Below are 16,149 nucleotides of genomic sequence, written 5' to 3'. Positions count from 1 at the left end.
GGATATGATTATATGTTTTGTGCAATTGAAGGATGACGTAAATTTAAGACAAAAAGTACAAGTTATGTAATACTACTATGTACTACTACTTAACTAAATGTAATTAATTAATGTTGCTACTTAAAAACCTTACAGCTATATATTAATTTTGTTAGGATGGTTTACAAATGATAAAACATTAATCGTACTCATCATATCCATTTATAATTGAGTATTTGGTTGACAAATAATTGAGAAACTAAATATGGTAGGCTACTCTTAAAATAAGTATGGTAAGTACTCTTTAAATACACATACATTTGTAAGATCGGAGATGAATGCAGATAAACAGATTTTTTTGTAATGAAAAAAAAAAGTCAACAATTTACTTTCATGAGCCGGAACCGTCAAGCGACGTCGACCGTATCTACAGTTTTATTTGACACCTGTCAAAGCATGCGAGTAACGCTTCAAGTTTGGAGTCACGTCATGACTCTGAAGGGACAAGCACGCGTTCAAGAAACTATATTGGTTTGAACAATGACTATTGGCTTTTTATGTAACATCGTAGCTCTTGGTATGTGGCCTTTCGTGGGAGCTGGGACTAATGTCGCGAATTTGTCGGAAATGTTAACCGGAAATCAGGCAGATAACGTTAATACATTATACCGTGATTATATGTAGTCATTTCAATTCACGAAGACGCGCCCAATTTTACCGCTTACTTTGCACACTTGCAATGTAGCAATTGAAAAATTGTAGTTTAAATTATTTATAGATAGCGTTATTGTCTTTTGGGTTAAATATTTAGTATGATCAAGTAATTTTAACAAAATGATTTGAAAAAATTTAGAAAAACTTTTGTAGAAATTTTTGAGAAATATTTGCTCTTTACCGAGGTTTGTATCATTATAGACGACTTCAGTTTTTTTAATGCGTTAACAACCCCGTTCTTCATTATTTGTTACCACAATATGAAGGTTATACGACGTTGAGTTTGCTCATACTATAATAGTATTCTCTTCCATGATTACATTCGCGTGCATTTTGTTATATATTACTTTGAACACAATTTATATATTATAAGAATATTATAATATTCCAAATTTAAAAATCGGCCCAAGAAAATATATAATATATATTTGTAATTGTTAAAATAACTCCAAAGACATTTTATATTTTTAGACATTAACGGAAAACCCTAATTATACCTGGAATAAATGTTTAGTTTACCGACAATGTATTAGTGCTAGCCTATAATTTTTTCGATTCTAATACAGATTTCAGAATAACTTACCTAGTATGGTAAGTTTTAAATTCTATTAAATAGTTTATAAAAGTGTAAAAACTTTCAACCGACAAAACACCTTGAAAGCAGGTGAAGCTATACAAATAGTTTTCAGGAAACAAACTTGGCGCAATTTATTCACCGTTTCAAATGTTCACAAGTTTTAAGTAATAAGCTTCGCTTACGTTTTATATTAGTTTCTAGGTTTCCCACTTTATGAATACGAATCGACTCAACTTATTCGAGTATTCACTGAATTTAGAGCGACCAATGGGTGTATAATTATTCCAACGTTTTTCTCAAAAATGTCTTCAAATTCATAAAATAATATTTTTGTATCGTTTATGTTATGGTTTTGGATTTTATGATCTTTTTGGATTCTTTATTTAATTTAAAAGTAATCCGAAGACGTTCGAACTTTAAATCAAGCCTAATTCCATAACCATTTGAATTGATTAAAATTTGATGTTAATTTTGACATGTAAAAGTATTTGGGACAAGGTACATAATATGTAAACCTCGATAAAATTATATTAAACGAACGTTTCTAAGCTGATGTCTTGTATGTTTACGTCAAAGTAGAAGTCCATGATATTACCCGTTAAACAACTCTTATTTTCATAAACTCATATAAAGAGTCAAAGCAGGGTAATTTTAAAGAAAAGTAATAAACGTTCATTATTCTTAATAATGGCTGTTAGGGTTATTTGCTTCAAAGTATACCTAGAATATGGAGTCAACTTTATTGTCAATATTATAGACAATATGTAAGGAATTCTGTTAGCTATATATCAAGCAGAAAAACTTCTTTGTTTTATTTTACTTATAATATAATACGGGAGGAAAACTTAAAGACTTGTTTTAAATTACGTTTTTGATAATTGGATTTAGCAATGAGAAATATTGTTTTATTTAAAATTATATGGCGTTTTCCTTTCATTCAAATCATTTCAAAGTAGTTTTATTATGCTTTAAAATTTTGCGTAAATTTCACTGCATATTTTTTATCTGTGGGAATTTTTAAAAGAACGTAAAATATAACGTCATTCTTTGTGAAGCTATTACTGATTCTACAATGGCGTAAAATGACGGACTAATGACGAGTATCGGCGTCGAAATTACAAGTCTTGAACACATGTTGTTAATAATAGGGGAAGAGGTAGATGTTTTTCGGAATTCCGCAGTAAAATTGGCTCTTTTTTTCTTTTAAATCAAAATGATTATATATATATATATATATATATATATATATATATATATATATATATATATATATTTAGTATTTATTTTGAACCAAAAGTACATATCATGTTACTTTGGACAATATTCTCTATGTCTGATACCTGTTCTTCTGTTACTCCTAAATAGCAGTACATTAAGTTAGACTTCTTAATAAAGTCTGTCTCCTAAGAATTATGTTACTGCCTTACAAGATTTAAAATTTCTTCTAACACATGTAAATTTCACGATGTCATCTTTCACGTGTGAGCACGAGATGGGTTGTAAATACTGGAAAACAGCGCAATGCAAACCATCTTTGAATAAAAGTCTCGTATTATATGTCCGCATTTAGTTGATGCTTTGTTGATTAACGACCAAGATTGTCACTGGGACATTTACGTACGTAAATTTTTAAATTCTTCTAACCAGAAGTCTTCCACTAGTGTGAAATAGTATAATTCTTATATATTATAAATAAATATTAAAAAAAAAATATCACCCATGTGCCGGGTACCATTTCAAAAAATATATAATATACCATCGCCCATAGATATTGGTACCGTAAGAAATATTATTAATTTCTTATCTTATCATCACCATTTCACCACAAACTTTGGGAACTAAGTTATTACGTCCCTTGTGCCTGTAGTTACACTGGCTTGCTCACCCTTCCAACCGGACCGAATACTATGCTATATAATGTTATTGCTGTTTGGCGGTAGAATATGTGATGAGTGAGTGGTACCTACCCAGACGGGCTTGCGCAAAGCCATAGTACCAAGAAATTATATTAAATGTAAAGCTACCTCCGAGAATAATTGTCAAAAAAGTCAGTAGTTACTTAATTAAGTTTGTCGGTTAATTAAAGGCAATAACATTTATGTGCATGAAAATGAACAAGTACGAATTCGAGCGCTTTTTTATTATCTTGTGTTTAATATAAAATTGTTATTATTTTTAACATAAGATTTACATTAATAATTTGTAAAGTTATCTCTTAAGGAGATAAGGAATATTTGCTTTTGTAGTATCTGGAGTTTGCAAAATAAAATTAGGTTTTTTTAAATAAAAGTTAAAGTAAAAACTGATAGGAATGACAAAATGAATTCTTAAAAACAAAATATGCAGCTATTACCGTAATAAATAGTATTTTCAATATCATGAATGTTGTTTTCAATAAGTATTTTGATACGGAACCAAGAGTATTTCTTAATTGTACACAATGGATCGTCTACCGGTTTCTTTTGAAGTTCGAGAAAATAACCCAAAGGCAATTATGGTTTTGTGGTCAGAGTTCACGTTTAAAATATTTCTTTTGATCTTTAATAATTCACATCGCTTTTCTTTGCGATATCTGTTCAAACAAATACTTCATAATATTATTTTATAAACATTAAATTTAATCGTTGTTTAAAAATGTTTAATATTTCATATATACATAAGTAATAATAAAATAGTAGTAATACTATACCTTGTTTTGAATAAAAAAAATATATACATAAAAGTGATGCATCGGCCGGGAATCGAACCCGGGCCGCCCGCGTGGCAGGCGAGCATTCTACCACTGAACCACCGATGCTTATACAGTTCATGCAGAAATAACGCATCGGTATTGACTTGACATCAAAATTTTAATATAAATACAAAAAGCTTTTTTAAAGTATTACTAGTTAGGTACATAACAATAATATATCGAATATGCCTTTCTGTCTTTGTTGGAGACAGTAATACTAAAATATTATCTATTAAGAATTGAAAGTGATTAGACTTATTGGTTTTATGATCGTGATAAAATAATTATTTACTCAAAATCATCAACGACATGTCTCGGACGTTTAGATGAGATAGATTTCAAATTATATACATGTAATAATTTCTAAGTAAGAATGTACTTGACATATACAATTATATCAAACCACAGCCAAGGTTAAGTTCTGTTAAAAAGTATCTACGACAAATAAAAATTTTACTTTTTACTGGTGGTAGAGCTTTGTTCGAGCTCGTCTGGGTAGGTACCACCCACTCATCAGATATTCTACCGCAAATCAGCAGTACTTGGTATTGTTGTTTTCCGGTTTGAAGGGTGAATGAGCCAGTGTAATTACAGGCTCAAGGGACATAACAACTTAGTTCCCATAGTTGGTCGTAAGGATGTGGTGATATAAGGAATGATTAATATTTCTTACGGCACCAATATCTATGGGCGACGGTATATTATATATATTTTTTAAAAACTTCTGTTGATACATATGCACGTAATGAAAAAAAACATGAAAGAATATTTTTTTATCATTTGCATTAAAAGCTAACCAATTATGTTTATGTATCCATTGATTTAACTCAATAGTCCAATAATTGCGATATCTCGAACAAACTTATCGCCATGTTCTACGTGACGTACGTCATAATGTACGGCTTGTAATGATAATCGGAAATTACTCGAACACGAACGACGGATCACGACTCGTGTGTCTTCTGTTTTATTAGACCAAACTTACTTGACGTCTATTTATTGTGGAAGCTGAACACTAGATTAACAAATAAATATAAATCTGTAATGTTTTTGAATATATCTGTATTATTTCACCATATGAAAACTACATTATTTTACATGAACATAGCATAAATGCCGAGATGGCCTAGTGGTTAGAACGCGTGAATCTTAACCGATGATCGTGGGTTCAAACCCGGGCAAGCACCACTGACTTTTCATGTGCTTAATTTGTGTTTATAATTCATCTCGTGCTTGACGGTGAAGGAAAACATCGTGAGGAAACCTGCATGTGTCTAATTTCATTGAAATTGTCCATCCGCATTGGAGCAGCGTGGTGGAATAAGCTCTAAACCTTCTCCTCAAAAAGGGAGATGAGGCCTTAGCTCAGCAGTGGGACATTAACAGGCTGTTACTGTTACTGTATAGCATAAATATTTTGTATACAATATACATTTCAATTATATATTTATGTATATAGAGAACACTAGGTCACTTTCCAGTCGTGTAAGCTTGTTTTCTCATAAGGCATATGGGCGAGGGAATAAGAGTGCGCTTGTGTCAGGGCACGTATGTGCACTATAACATGTCCTGCTGGATTAGTCTCTATCGAGAACAGCCGCTGTGGCCAAAATTTTGCCAGGAACACATCGGTTATTGTGAGCAAATATTTGCATATTTATAAAACTTACATAGATAGACAAGCTAATTATATTATTCTAATATAATCTGTTAATTATATAATGTTCAATGAAGTGTAAATAATAAATAAAAACTATTTAATTAAGTTAATAAACTCCTGATTCCTGAACTCTATATCGTTATAATACCACGTGTCAGGTGAAATTGGTTAGATAAATATTATAACAAACTCACAGAAATATACAGATATTCCTAAAAATACAGATTCGATTGCTTGTTCTTTCATTTTTTTTATGTAAGGCTCGCCGGTGTCCTAGCCGCCGAGTGCGCCCCGAACATCGGTATATCCACTAAAAAACCAGCGGTACCCTTTCCGTCTTAAAGATTTGGTCCTTCCTTGCATAACCCATGTTAGAACAAACTCTAAACTCACTGCAAAAAGCGGTCGTGAAATGTCAAAGTGATATGCGACATTGACCATAATAATTATAACATTATACATATAAGTATACGACCATAAGCCGGTTGTCAACATTTCACGGGTGAGTGATGAAGTGACTTCTTACAGAATGGCTCTGCTTACAAAATACAAAAGTCGGTTACGTTACAACAATTTAAAACTAGTTATAATTTGAACCATTTAAACGTTAAACAATTGACTATTTCGTTACTGTTAACATACGAATGGAGTTTGAACAAACAATTGGTTATTTATTGGGTGAAGCCGTAAGCGATGTGTCAATTGGCACATCTCAACAAGTATACGATCGACATACTGTCACATCATATATCATAGTACTTTGAATAGATCATGGAGATAATATTGACTAACAGTTATATGTATTTGACAACGGAAAACAAAAAAGGTTATATATTATGAATAGTTACTAAGACAAAACTCATTTGTGCAACTGCCTTTATCTAAAGGCAAAGATTACTTATGTAAGATTAGTTTATGGGCGTCTTTGCCCCCGTCTACCTATTTGATATAAAAAGGGGATATTATAGAGCGATACAATTAGTAATCTGTAAGCAGGTGCTTAGTTCAACAATAAATAATTTATTTCCATAGCAACACTTAAATTATATTTAAGTTAAAGAAATATTGCTAAAAATATAATACCCCTTATTGCATCCATCGGTTTTTGGGGTAGTTCATTTTTTGCCCATCGGATTGGAATTGTAATTCAACGAGGAAACGCTTTAAGTATCCTTACCAACACTCCAAGCGGTTATAAATCGTACAAAAGCTATTTTCAATGATTATTATATATTATATAAATAATTCTAAAGTGAATAAATGTAATCAACTTTATATTGTAAAATGTTATATAATTTGAATGATAATATAAAACAGGAAGCGTATATATTACCGCAAACACACAATATTTATGTATGTTAAAAAATCTTTGAACTTAAATACAGAATAAAAAAAGACACATTGTATTGTCATTGTGACATAAGAACAGATAAAGATTACAATTTTTTAATCTGTAATCCTCTTTTGCCCGTTATTTTATTTCGTATATTTTAAATTGCATTCGAATTTTAAATTTAAAATAAACCCGTTAAAAGCCAAAAAAGACACTATCTTAAAACATGTCATACATTATCTGTTCTCCGCATCTTAATTGACACTTCGTAAGTACGTTTTTTTTTCTTAGCGCTTGGTGCGCAGCCAACGACTTAAGGATTTAAGTGAGGCATGTTAGGTTTAATATTTTTTATACCCTAGTTATAAACCCTACTTGCTAAATTTACCATTATTTAAAGTAATGTTATTTTTGATATCAAAAATCTATAAAACGATATCAATAGTGGAACTGTCGAGCCATTTAATAAAAATACATGTAAATAAAATTTGATGTGTACAAAGGAAGATTATTTTAAAGTCTGAGGTATTTATGTGTAAACATGTGGTTGATACTCGACTATACGAGTATTTATATATTTATATACTGTAAAAATTTAACGTAGATTTGATTTTTTGTCTATGACAATCTCCGTACTGTCGCAATTAATAACAGTTACACACAGTTACAGAGAAGGTTAGGAGCTTATTCCACCACACTGCTCCAATGCGGGTTGGTAGAATACATATGTATATATGTGGCACAATTTCTATGAAATTAGATGCAGGTTGTTTATGTTTGATACACGATGTTTTCGTTTACCCTCAAGCACGAGATGAATTATAAACACAAATTAAGCCCATGAATATTCAGTGGTGCTTGCCCGGGTTTGAACCCACGATCATCGGTTAAGATTCACGTGTTCTAACCACTAGGCCATCTTGGCTTCATTAGACAATTAATAACGAACTATCCAAATTCCCTATAACCATTCAAGGACTGTATATGTTAATTCGCACATCGAAATTAATTGTTAGAAGCTAAGATGATTTGGTACATAACATCACATCTATGGGAAAATTAATCGATTATATGCACATGTATTTATAATATAGATAACTTTAAGTTGTTACTGAAAATTCGTTGATATTAAAAAAAACTTTTTACTAGCCCTACAGGAGTTTCGAACTCGAACATCGAGATCTCCAGCATTATAATCTGGTAACTAGAGCCATGCAGCGATACTTAGTATTACAACAATACGTACACAGTTTCAGTTTGACCGGTGAGTGAGCCAGTGCAACTACAGGCACAAGAGACGTGATATCTTAAGAGATGAGAGTTTTTTTTTATAGAGTAGGAAGGCGGACGAGCATATGGGACACCGGATGGAAAGTAGTCACCAATGCGCCACCAACCTTGGGAACTAAGATGTTATGTCCCTTGTGCCTGTAATTACACTAGCTCACTCACCCTTCAAACCAGAACACAACAATACCAAGTACTGCTGTTTTGCGGTAGAATATCTGATGAGTGGCTCGTACCCAGACGAGCTTGCAGTGCCAATATCGATAGGCGGTGACAATTTACCATGAGGTGGTCATTTATTACTCTACCGTATTTCAAATAAAAAAAGGAAACACCTATGTTAAATAATTTTCATCCTTAAAGTATTTCATTACATTCATATGTTTGTGCAATAATATAATATAAAAAAAATCGTCAGCAATTACAGTCAATTGATCATTCAATTATATGAACTGTTTGGTCAGTCACGATTTCAGTTTGAACGGCGTCAATAACGCGTCAATTTAACGGTTTTGTTTAGTAAGCGTTTAAACCTCATCGAGGTGGACGCTTAATGGGCTTAATGATTGAATAGGCAACAATTTTCAGTTAAATTTTGTTCAGTCAATACTTCATATTACGCATTGGTGACATTGCGTACAGTGTTAATTTTTATTTTAATCAAAGTAGACGCTGGTTTTACAACATCAATACTAAGTAGAACAGAATAGAATAGGCTTTATAACTTATAACACCATAAGATTCAAAATATAATACAGCTATGAACAAAATATATAATAAATGTTATGTGTTTTGCTTTAAGTGACGAACAAGTGTAATCATAGGCACATGTTACTATTTTAGAATAACCATGGAATAGTTGGCTGCATTCTTCTTAGTCGATACGCTCTCGGCAGAGCGGTCGTGGTTGAGGATGAACGAGCCCAGCGTAACTAACCTAAGCGTAGAGGCAAAATGGTCATAATATCTTCGTTTCCGAGGTTGGTGGTGGTGACCACCACCTACATCAGGTGGCCCATTTGCCCGTCCGCCTACATATAACATAAAAAAATTAAGTAAATTGGATCAAGCTATACCATTCATGTTTAAATTTATACATATTTTAAATTTAATTTTTTATATAACGATGTTATGTTCTGAATTCGTTTACACGTACAACGTGTGAAGTTTTTATTTATCTTAGATAATCTAATATGTATGTATATATGTCTTTTACAGATGAAGTGTAACTCAGTGATTAGAATACGTAAATCTTAATCGAAGATTGCGGGTTCAAACTCGAAAGCACAACTGTATTCTAAATCATGTCGTGATTAACAGAAAGCATCGTGAGGAAACTTGCATGTGTCGGTTAAGATTTGTCACATGTATATCGATCTGCAATAGAGCATTGGGGTGGAATAAGTTCCAAACCTTCCCTTTAAAAAGAGAAGAGCCTTAGTCCAATAACGATATATTTACAGGCTTTTACTTTAATACGAAACTTTTAGTAATGAATAATTTCAATCGCATAATAATTAAAAAAGCTGTGCATATATATATATTTAATGCTATGTTAAATTAATACACAATTTAAGTATGATAATAAGAAACAATCCAATTATTTAAAATTCACAATATTAAAACGATCCATTTTTTTATGTTTTGTTTATTAGTTATCTGATATGTCATTTATTTTTTACATTATGCGCAATATAGTATAAATACATAAGATAAATGAGTTAATTAACTTAATGAAATCCAACAGTGTATACTGTGTTACAACTTTATTAATGACTCTTACTTGTCTCAAAGGGTTATAAAGAAAGTCAGCGGTTAGCGTGTTCAAACGTTGTTTATTTCTAGAATAATTCACACAAACCCTAAATATAGTCACGATATTAACATTCTGAGCGCATCCCGCAACAGGAATGTCTACACACAACAAATCTTCTTGACATCTTGATTTACATTGTATTACCGGGTTCAACCACTATACGCTATTCTCCCTAAAGCATTGTCAGTTACAAACAAGCTGTTTTATATGAGCATCATAATAATAAGAGCCGTGGTGGTCCAGTAGTTTTAAGATTGCGGGTTCAAAAACTGAAAAGCACCGAATTGTCATGTGTTTAATAAGTTCATTTATAGGCACAAGGGACATAACATCTTAGTTCCCAAGGTTGGTGGCGCATTGGCGATGTAAGCGATGGTTAACATTTCTTACAAAGCCAATGTCTATTGGCGTTGGCGACCACTTACCATCAGGTGGCCAATTTGCTCGTCCGCTTACCAATACTATAAAAAAATTCATCTCGTGATCGGCTGTAGGAAAACATCGGATGTAATTCTGCCTTGTGTATTTAACAACCCACATTGAATAAGTTCCAAACCTCCTCAAGGCGAGAGGCCTTTGCCTGCAGGATGTTACCAGGCACAAGTTGTTACTTTTTTTTTTTTATAGAATAGGAAGGCGGACGAGCATATGGGCCAACTGATGGTAAGTGGTCACCAAACGCCCTTAGACATTGGCATTGTAAGAAATGTTAACCATCGCTTACAATACCAATGCGCCACCAACCTTGGGAACTAAGATGTTATGTCCCTTGTGCCTGTAATTACACTGGCTCACTCACCCTTCAAACCGGAACACAACAATACCAAGTACTGCTATTTTGCGGTAGAATATCTGATGATCTTTATATAATATTCTTAAAAGACATATTTACTGGAAAAGTTCAATTCTTAATAATAAGCTAAAGGTAAGGAATGAGTCTTCGCCTACGTATGATATAATAGGATATGGATCTAAATCTACGATTGAATAGTTAATTGACGGATCTTCATATTACAAGATTTTAATATAGTATTTTATACTTCTTATGACTTTACCGTCTAGTAAGAAATATTAAGAAATTAATATAACAGTACATGTAGGATGGTAAAAACGCAGCAGTGCTTGCCGGATTTGAACTCCATCAAGGTCATTTTGGCTCTTGTAATCCGTAAAATGAAAATTTGTTTATTTTTCGTCCGTCATACTTTTACGCTTCAACGTCTTGACCAATCGTGAAATTTGACACAATAGCTTAGAATGGCTTAGATGTTCTTGTTTTTATCCGGACTTTTTGTTCAAATAAGTGGAAAAGCCTTGTTAATTAATTAATCAAAAAACTATAAGCGCCTGGCTTATCACATAATGTAGTGTGTAAACATCCGGTGCATTAAAATATTTGAATAATTAGAAGATAGATCTCCTCTCATGTTGATTCAAGGAATTTCTTCAATCGTTAAAAGTGCTTTATATCTATCCTAATAACGTAATAAAATAACAAATGTAATTATTATTAATAATGTCTACTACTATAATTATTGTTATAATTATTATAAAATCTATTTAATAATGAGTAATCACACATAACATAAATATAAATAAATATTTTGAAATATTTTTTTTTATCATGAATTGGATGATTTTTTGTTCGTGCAAATATATTTAAGATGTAATCTGTATGTCTTTAAAAAGAGAGTATAGTTTTCCTTCGAATATATCAAGAGAGATGTCATTTCTTTCTTATACAACTTATACAAATGGCGAATAATGGCGAAAATTTTCCAATAATTTTGACACTAGTTTAAACAAAAAAATGTTGAAAAGATTGAAGACAATTTCACATGAACATTCCAACGCCTTGAGTCACACGTTAATATATTCTCTGAATTTAATATAATATTATCTACAATTGCATTTAGTCATCAGCACATTTTGCTGAAACGTAATCTCAAACAAACACTACGAGCACGTTCTGTCAAGTTGTCAGCTCAAATAAGTGGTTCAACTCCAATTATACTAGCTTTGCATGTCCAGGGCTCTCGCGTTGAGAGACTAGGTTTAGCACCAGTCTATTTATGCATTTAGCCTTGGGTATCTGTTCCGGTGGAGAATTTTCTAAAGTGGATTTATTTTGACATCTTATTTTGAAGAATACTTCAATTGTTTTTAGTTTTATTTCTAAAAGTTATCTAGCATTCGCTGTTGAAAATCTTGAATTTGTGAGATATCACAAAATACTCTTTCTTATAAGTTTAAACATAAACTAAAATAGTTCTATATGAACGCGAAAAGTTAATCACTTAAGAAGTAGTTCTGAAAACGAATTGCAAAACGTTAAAACTACGATCGTCTCATAGTTATTTCGTTTGTGGTCTACATAACGTTTCGTTTCAATATTTAACGAAGTCAACAACGTAATAAAATAAATAGGTCACTCATCCACAAGCTTGTCAAGACAATAAAATCTTGATTATCTTGAAATGAAACGACTAAACAATATTTCTGGCTATGATTGTTCTTAGGGACATATCTGGGAAGGTAATAAAATAACCTTTATGATGTCATTTATGAAGCTGAAATCAAAAAGACAATCTGTTAGTGACGTAGTTATGTAGATATGATAGCTATTCCGTCTTCTTAAAGACTTTGCCACGTAGATACGCTTTACCTTAAAAACTTTTATCTTCTACCATAAAACATGTGAACAAGGTACAAGCAATGTAATGTTAACTGAATTATTTCTAATTGATTTGTGTGTAATAAAACATGTAAGCCTTTTCCTATTTTTTTTTAATTTTGGTAACAAAATCCACAAACATTAACCTTTTTTAATAATGGTATACATATATACGTAATTTAACATAGTTACCATCAACACACCATTTATTTGAATACCAAATATTGCTTTGTTTCGGTTTAAAGAGTGAGTGAGCTTATTTAATTAAAGTTACAAGAGATATGACATATTAGATTCCATGATTGGCGGCGTATTGAGGGCGAACGGAGTTGATTATACTTCTCGTAGTGGCAATTTCTATGGTTGAAAAAGCAACTTACTATGAGGTGATAGAAATGCTTCCTTCTTTGCATTTCTAAAATAAATTTAAAAAAGCTACCCTCGTGTCAAATGTAAATAATATCCTATATATATAATGGAACTCGATTATTTGAAATAATGGTATTCAATTCTACCTTTTTGTATAATATTTGAAAAGCCACAAAAGTCAGTTAATTATATTATTTAAAGAGGTATGAATCATAAATCTGTGACTTCATTAATGTTATCCTCGTTCTATTTTGGTCCTAAATTTTTTTTAATGATTTTTACGCACCTTTAGGGGACGTGATAAGCGCGATGATCCATTTTTAATGGGTTACAATGAAAAGATTAGAACACCCCATGTTCAAATGTCACAGTTGACATAGAACGATCCTGATCAAATTCCGGGATGGCCCAGTGGATAGAACACTATAGATTGGAACTTAATAGAAGAACGCTAGGTCAAATATCGGCAAGCACCGCTTAGTAATTAAGTGCTTAATTATTGTCAATAATTCATTTCGTGTCAGGTACCGTTACGTTTATTTTGTGGTAAGGTTTTGTTCCAACCCGTCTTGGTAGGTATCGTCCACTCTCACATCTACCGCTTCACACCAGTACTTAGTATTTTTGTTTAGAATTTTATTATACAGTCGCTAAGCAAGTATTTAATATAAATAAATTGATATATTTCTAAATGTTCACCTTGAAGAAAGTTTACGAGAATAGAAGTGAAACAGCAAGGAATTAGCGAAGCTGTCGCGTCAATATCCCATGATTATGCAAAATACTTGTAATCGCGTTAAAAGTCTCGCAATTACCAGTTGAAAATGTGTTTGACGCGTAATTACGTTATATTATTGCGACAATTGAGTTTAACGCCGAGTTTTGGCTTCAATTTGATTATGTTCTTTCTGCGGACGCTTAATGCAATTGGCCGTTTTACTACGGCGTTCGCAAAAATTGTGGACACCTTAAATTAATTTAGAAAAGTTCTGCTTAAATGATCTTTTTTCCCTTTGATGGTGAAAATCTTTAGTGAGCTGATTGAAATTGAAAAGAGTTATGTGACTGTTTAATGGCATAAGTAATAGAAGTTTATTTAAATATGTAATTGAATATATTAGAAATATGTATTTAGAACGGGAAACACAAACTAATTACAATGGCGAAAACGTAGCTCTACTACATCAGGCATATCCGCTATTGCTCGTGCGAAAAGACGTCATAACTATTATTGAATATAAGTAAAAGTTATGTAGCGGGGCAAAAGGCGTGCTTTTTAATATACATATGTAGCAGATTTTCATCCAACACATACAGGTTTCATCACGATAATTATTTTCATAGCATGAGACGAATTATAAACAAAAAACACATTACAAATAATAAAGCAGAATTCTATGGTTAAGATTAACGTGTTCCTTCCATTGGACTCGACATATTTTTATAATAAATGGCAATATTCGATCACTGGTTTGTAGATGATCTCTTTGTAAATGACATATCATTTTAATTGTGTAAGAGGTATTACTTCATAAACATCATTGCAATATTTTCAACGGATTTAGATTTACATGATATAAAAACTTTTTAATCACCAAATGCGATACACGTAAGAAATCCCTCGACACGTGGAAGATTAATGCATTCACTCGTACAAGTATATTAAGTCACACAACGCTGTAACTGTCCCCCATGGGTGTACAACATGTCTCCCTGATATTGTGTTATCACGTCAATTTGACGTTCCCTAAAGCTAGCCACAGACATGCGACAATCTTTTTCACCTTCATTAATTTTGAACTGAACGCACAAGTCATGCTGTGTTTAATTAAATTACGTGCTCTAATATCTGTTTGTATCTAATTAATCACGGTTCGATGATTAGCAGGAGTTATTCAATAAAATAGCAATAATATGGAGGATCTTCATATTACGTTGGACATTCCAAGCGCTATATGGTAACTATCATAAAAAAACAGAAAAAACGTTGATATTTGTTCATACTATTACTGTATTACATCTATGCAGATAACAAACTATGGTATTAAGATATGGTTATAAATTTATTTAAACTAAATATGACAACATAACCTAAAAAAAATCCATTCCACAGAAACAAAATTTAAAAATAATACATTTTGGAACCATATATATACTGAATTGAATTTTATGAAAATTAAACAAATAAATTATTTGTAATAATTCATGTATATTATAAAGACGGTTTTTGGTAAATTTGTATGAGATCAACATATGTATACACACCTCTACACTTTTTAACCACCATTGCACATGTGTTTATTTTTTCATGAAGATATTAAATGTTCACTTTATACTATCCATCGCTGCTAGATAGCGATATATCAAATTCTATACTGTTCGAATAATCGCCTTGACTATAATTGGTATAAAAGGCAGGACGGCACTCGATTAAAAAAAAAAAACCTTAAAACATGTCGCCTTTGCCTCTGTTTTAAACGAAGTATATCTGTATGTAATATAAGTAAATTTTAAAGGTGCAAATATTTGTAATATTTTAATTTCCTATCTAACATATAGGCCTTTGATCTATATTGTAGCTTGAAATTCGTAGGTCGATGATATGCACTTACCCTTTTACTTAAGCAACGTATAGACTATCTAACACTAATGTGTATAAGCTATGGGGGGTATGGGTATCTGATTGATCCATGTGTCAATGATTCGAGTCTATATTTAAGTTTGTGGGTGTTATCGTATCGGCATTTACGTTGGTCGTAAATACGTGAATATGAACTAAATATTCTAAAATATATTTTTTTTTTGTAACCATCTTAAAATATTAAATACCTGTAATAATACTATCTCATTTAAAAATAAGTCAAACACTTTTCATTTTATGTTATGTGACTACTTACTCAGAAAGATTTCAAGTGTAATTCGGCTGTTCCTAGTAGTAGGAGTAAGTTATGAATGGACGTAAAGACAAAATATTTCACATGATTGCATTTAAATATTGCGTAGAAAGCA

At 31.8% G+C, this 16,149-nt stretch overlaps 1 non-coding gene across 1 annotated transcript; it reads right to left on the bottom strand.

Annotated features, from left to right (window-relative positions):
- Positions 1-3,996: 3,996 nt before the first annotated feature.
- On the bottom strand, positions 3,997-4,067 carry Trnag-gcc (transfer RNA glycine (anticodon GCC)). The gene has a single exon. It is a non-coding gene; the product is annotated as a tRNA-Gly (tRNA).
- Positions 4,068-16,149: the final 12,082 nt, after the last annotated feature.

This window comes from Nymphalis io, chromosome 24 (genome assembly GCF_905147045.1).
Source record: "Nymphalis io chromosome 24, ilAglIoxx1.1, whole genome shotgun sequence".
NCBI lineage: Eukaryota > Metazoa > Arthropoda > Insecta > Lepidoptera > Nymphalidae > Nymphalis > Nymphalis io.
Note: the sequence above shows the minus strand (reverse complement) of the source record. Positions and strands in the feature narration are given on the sequence as shown.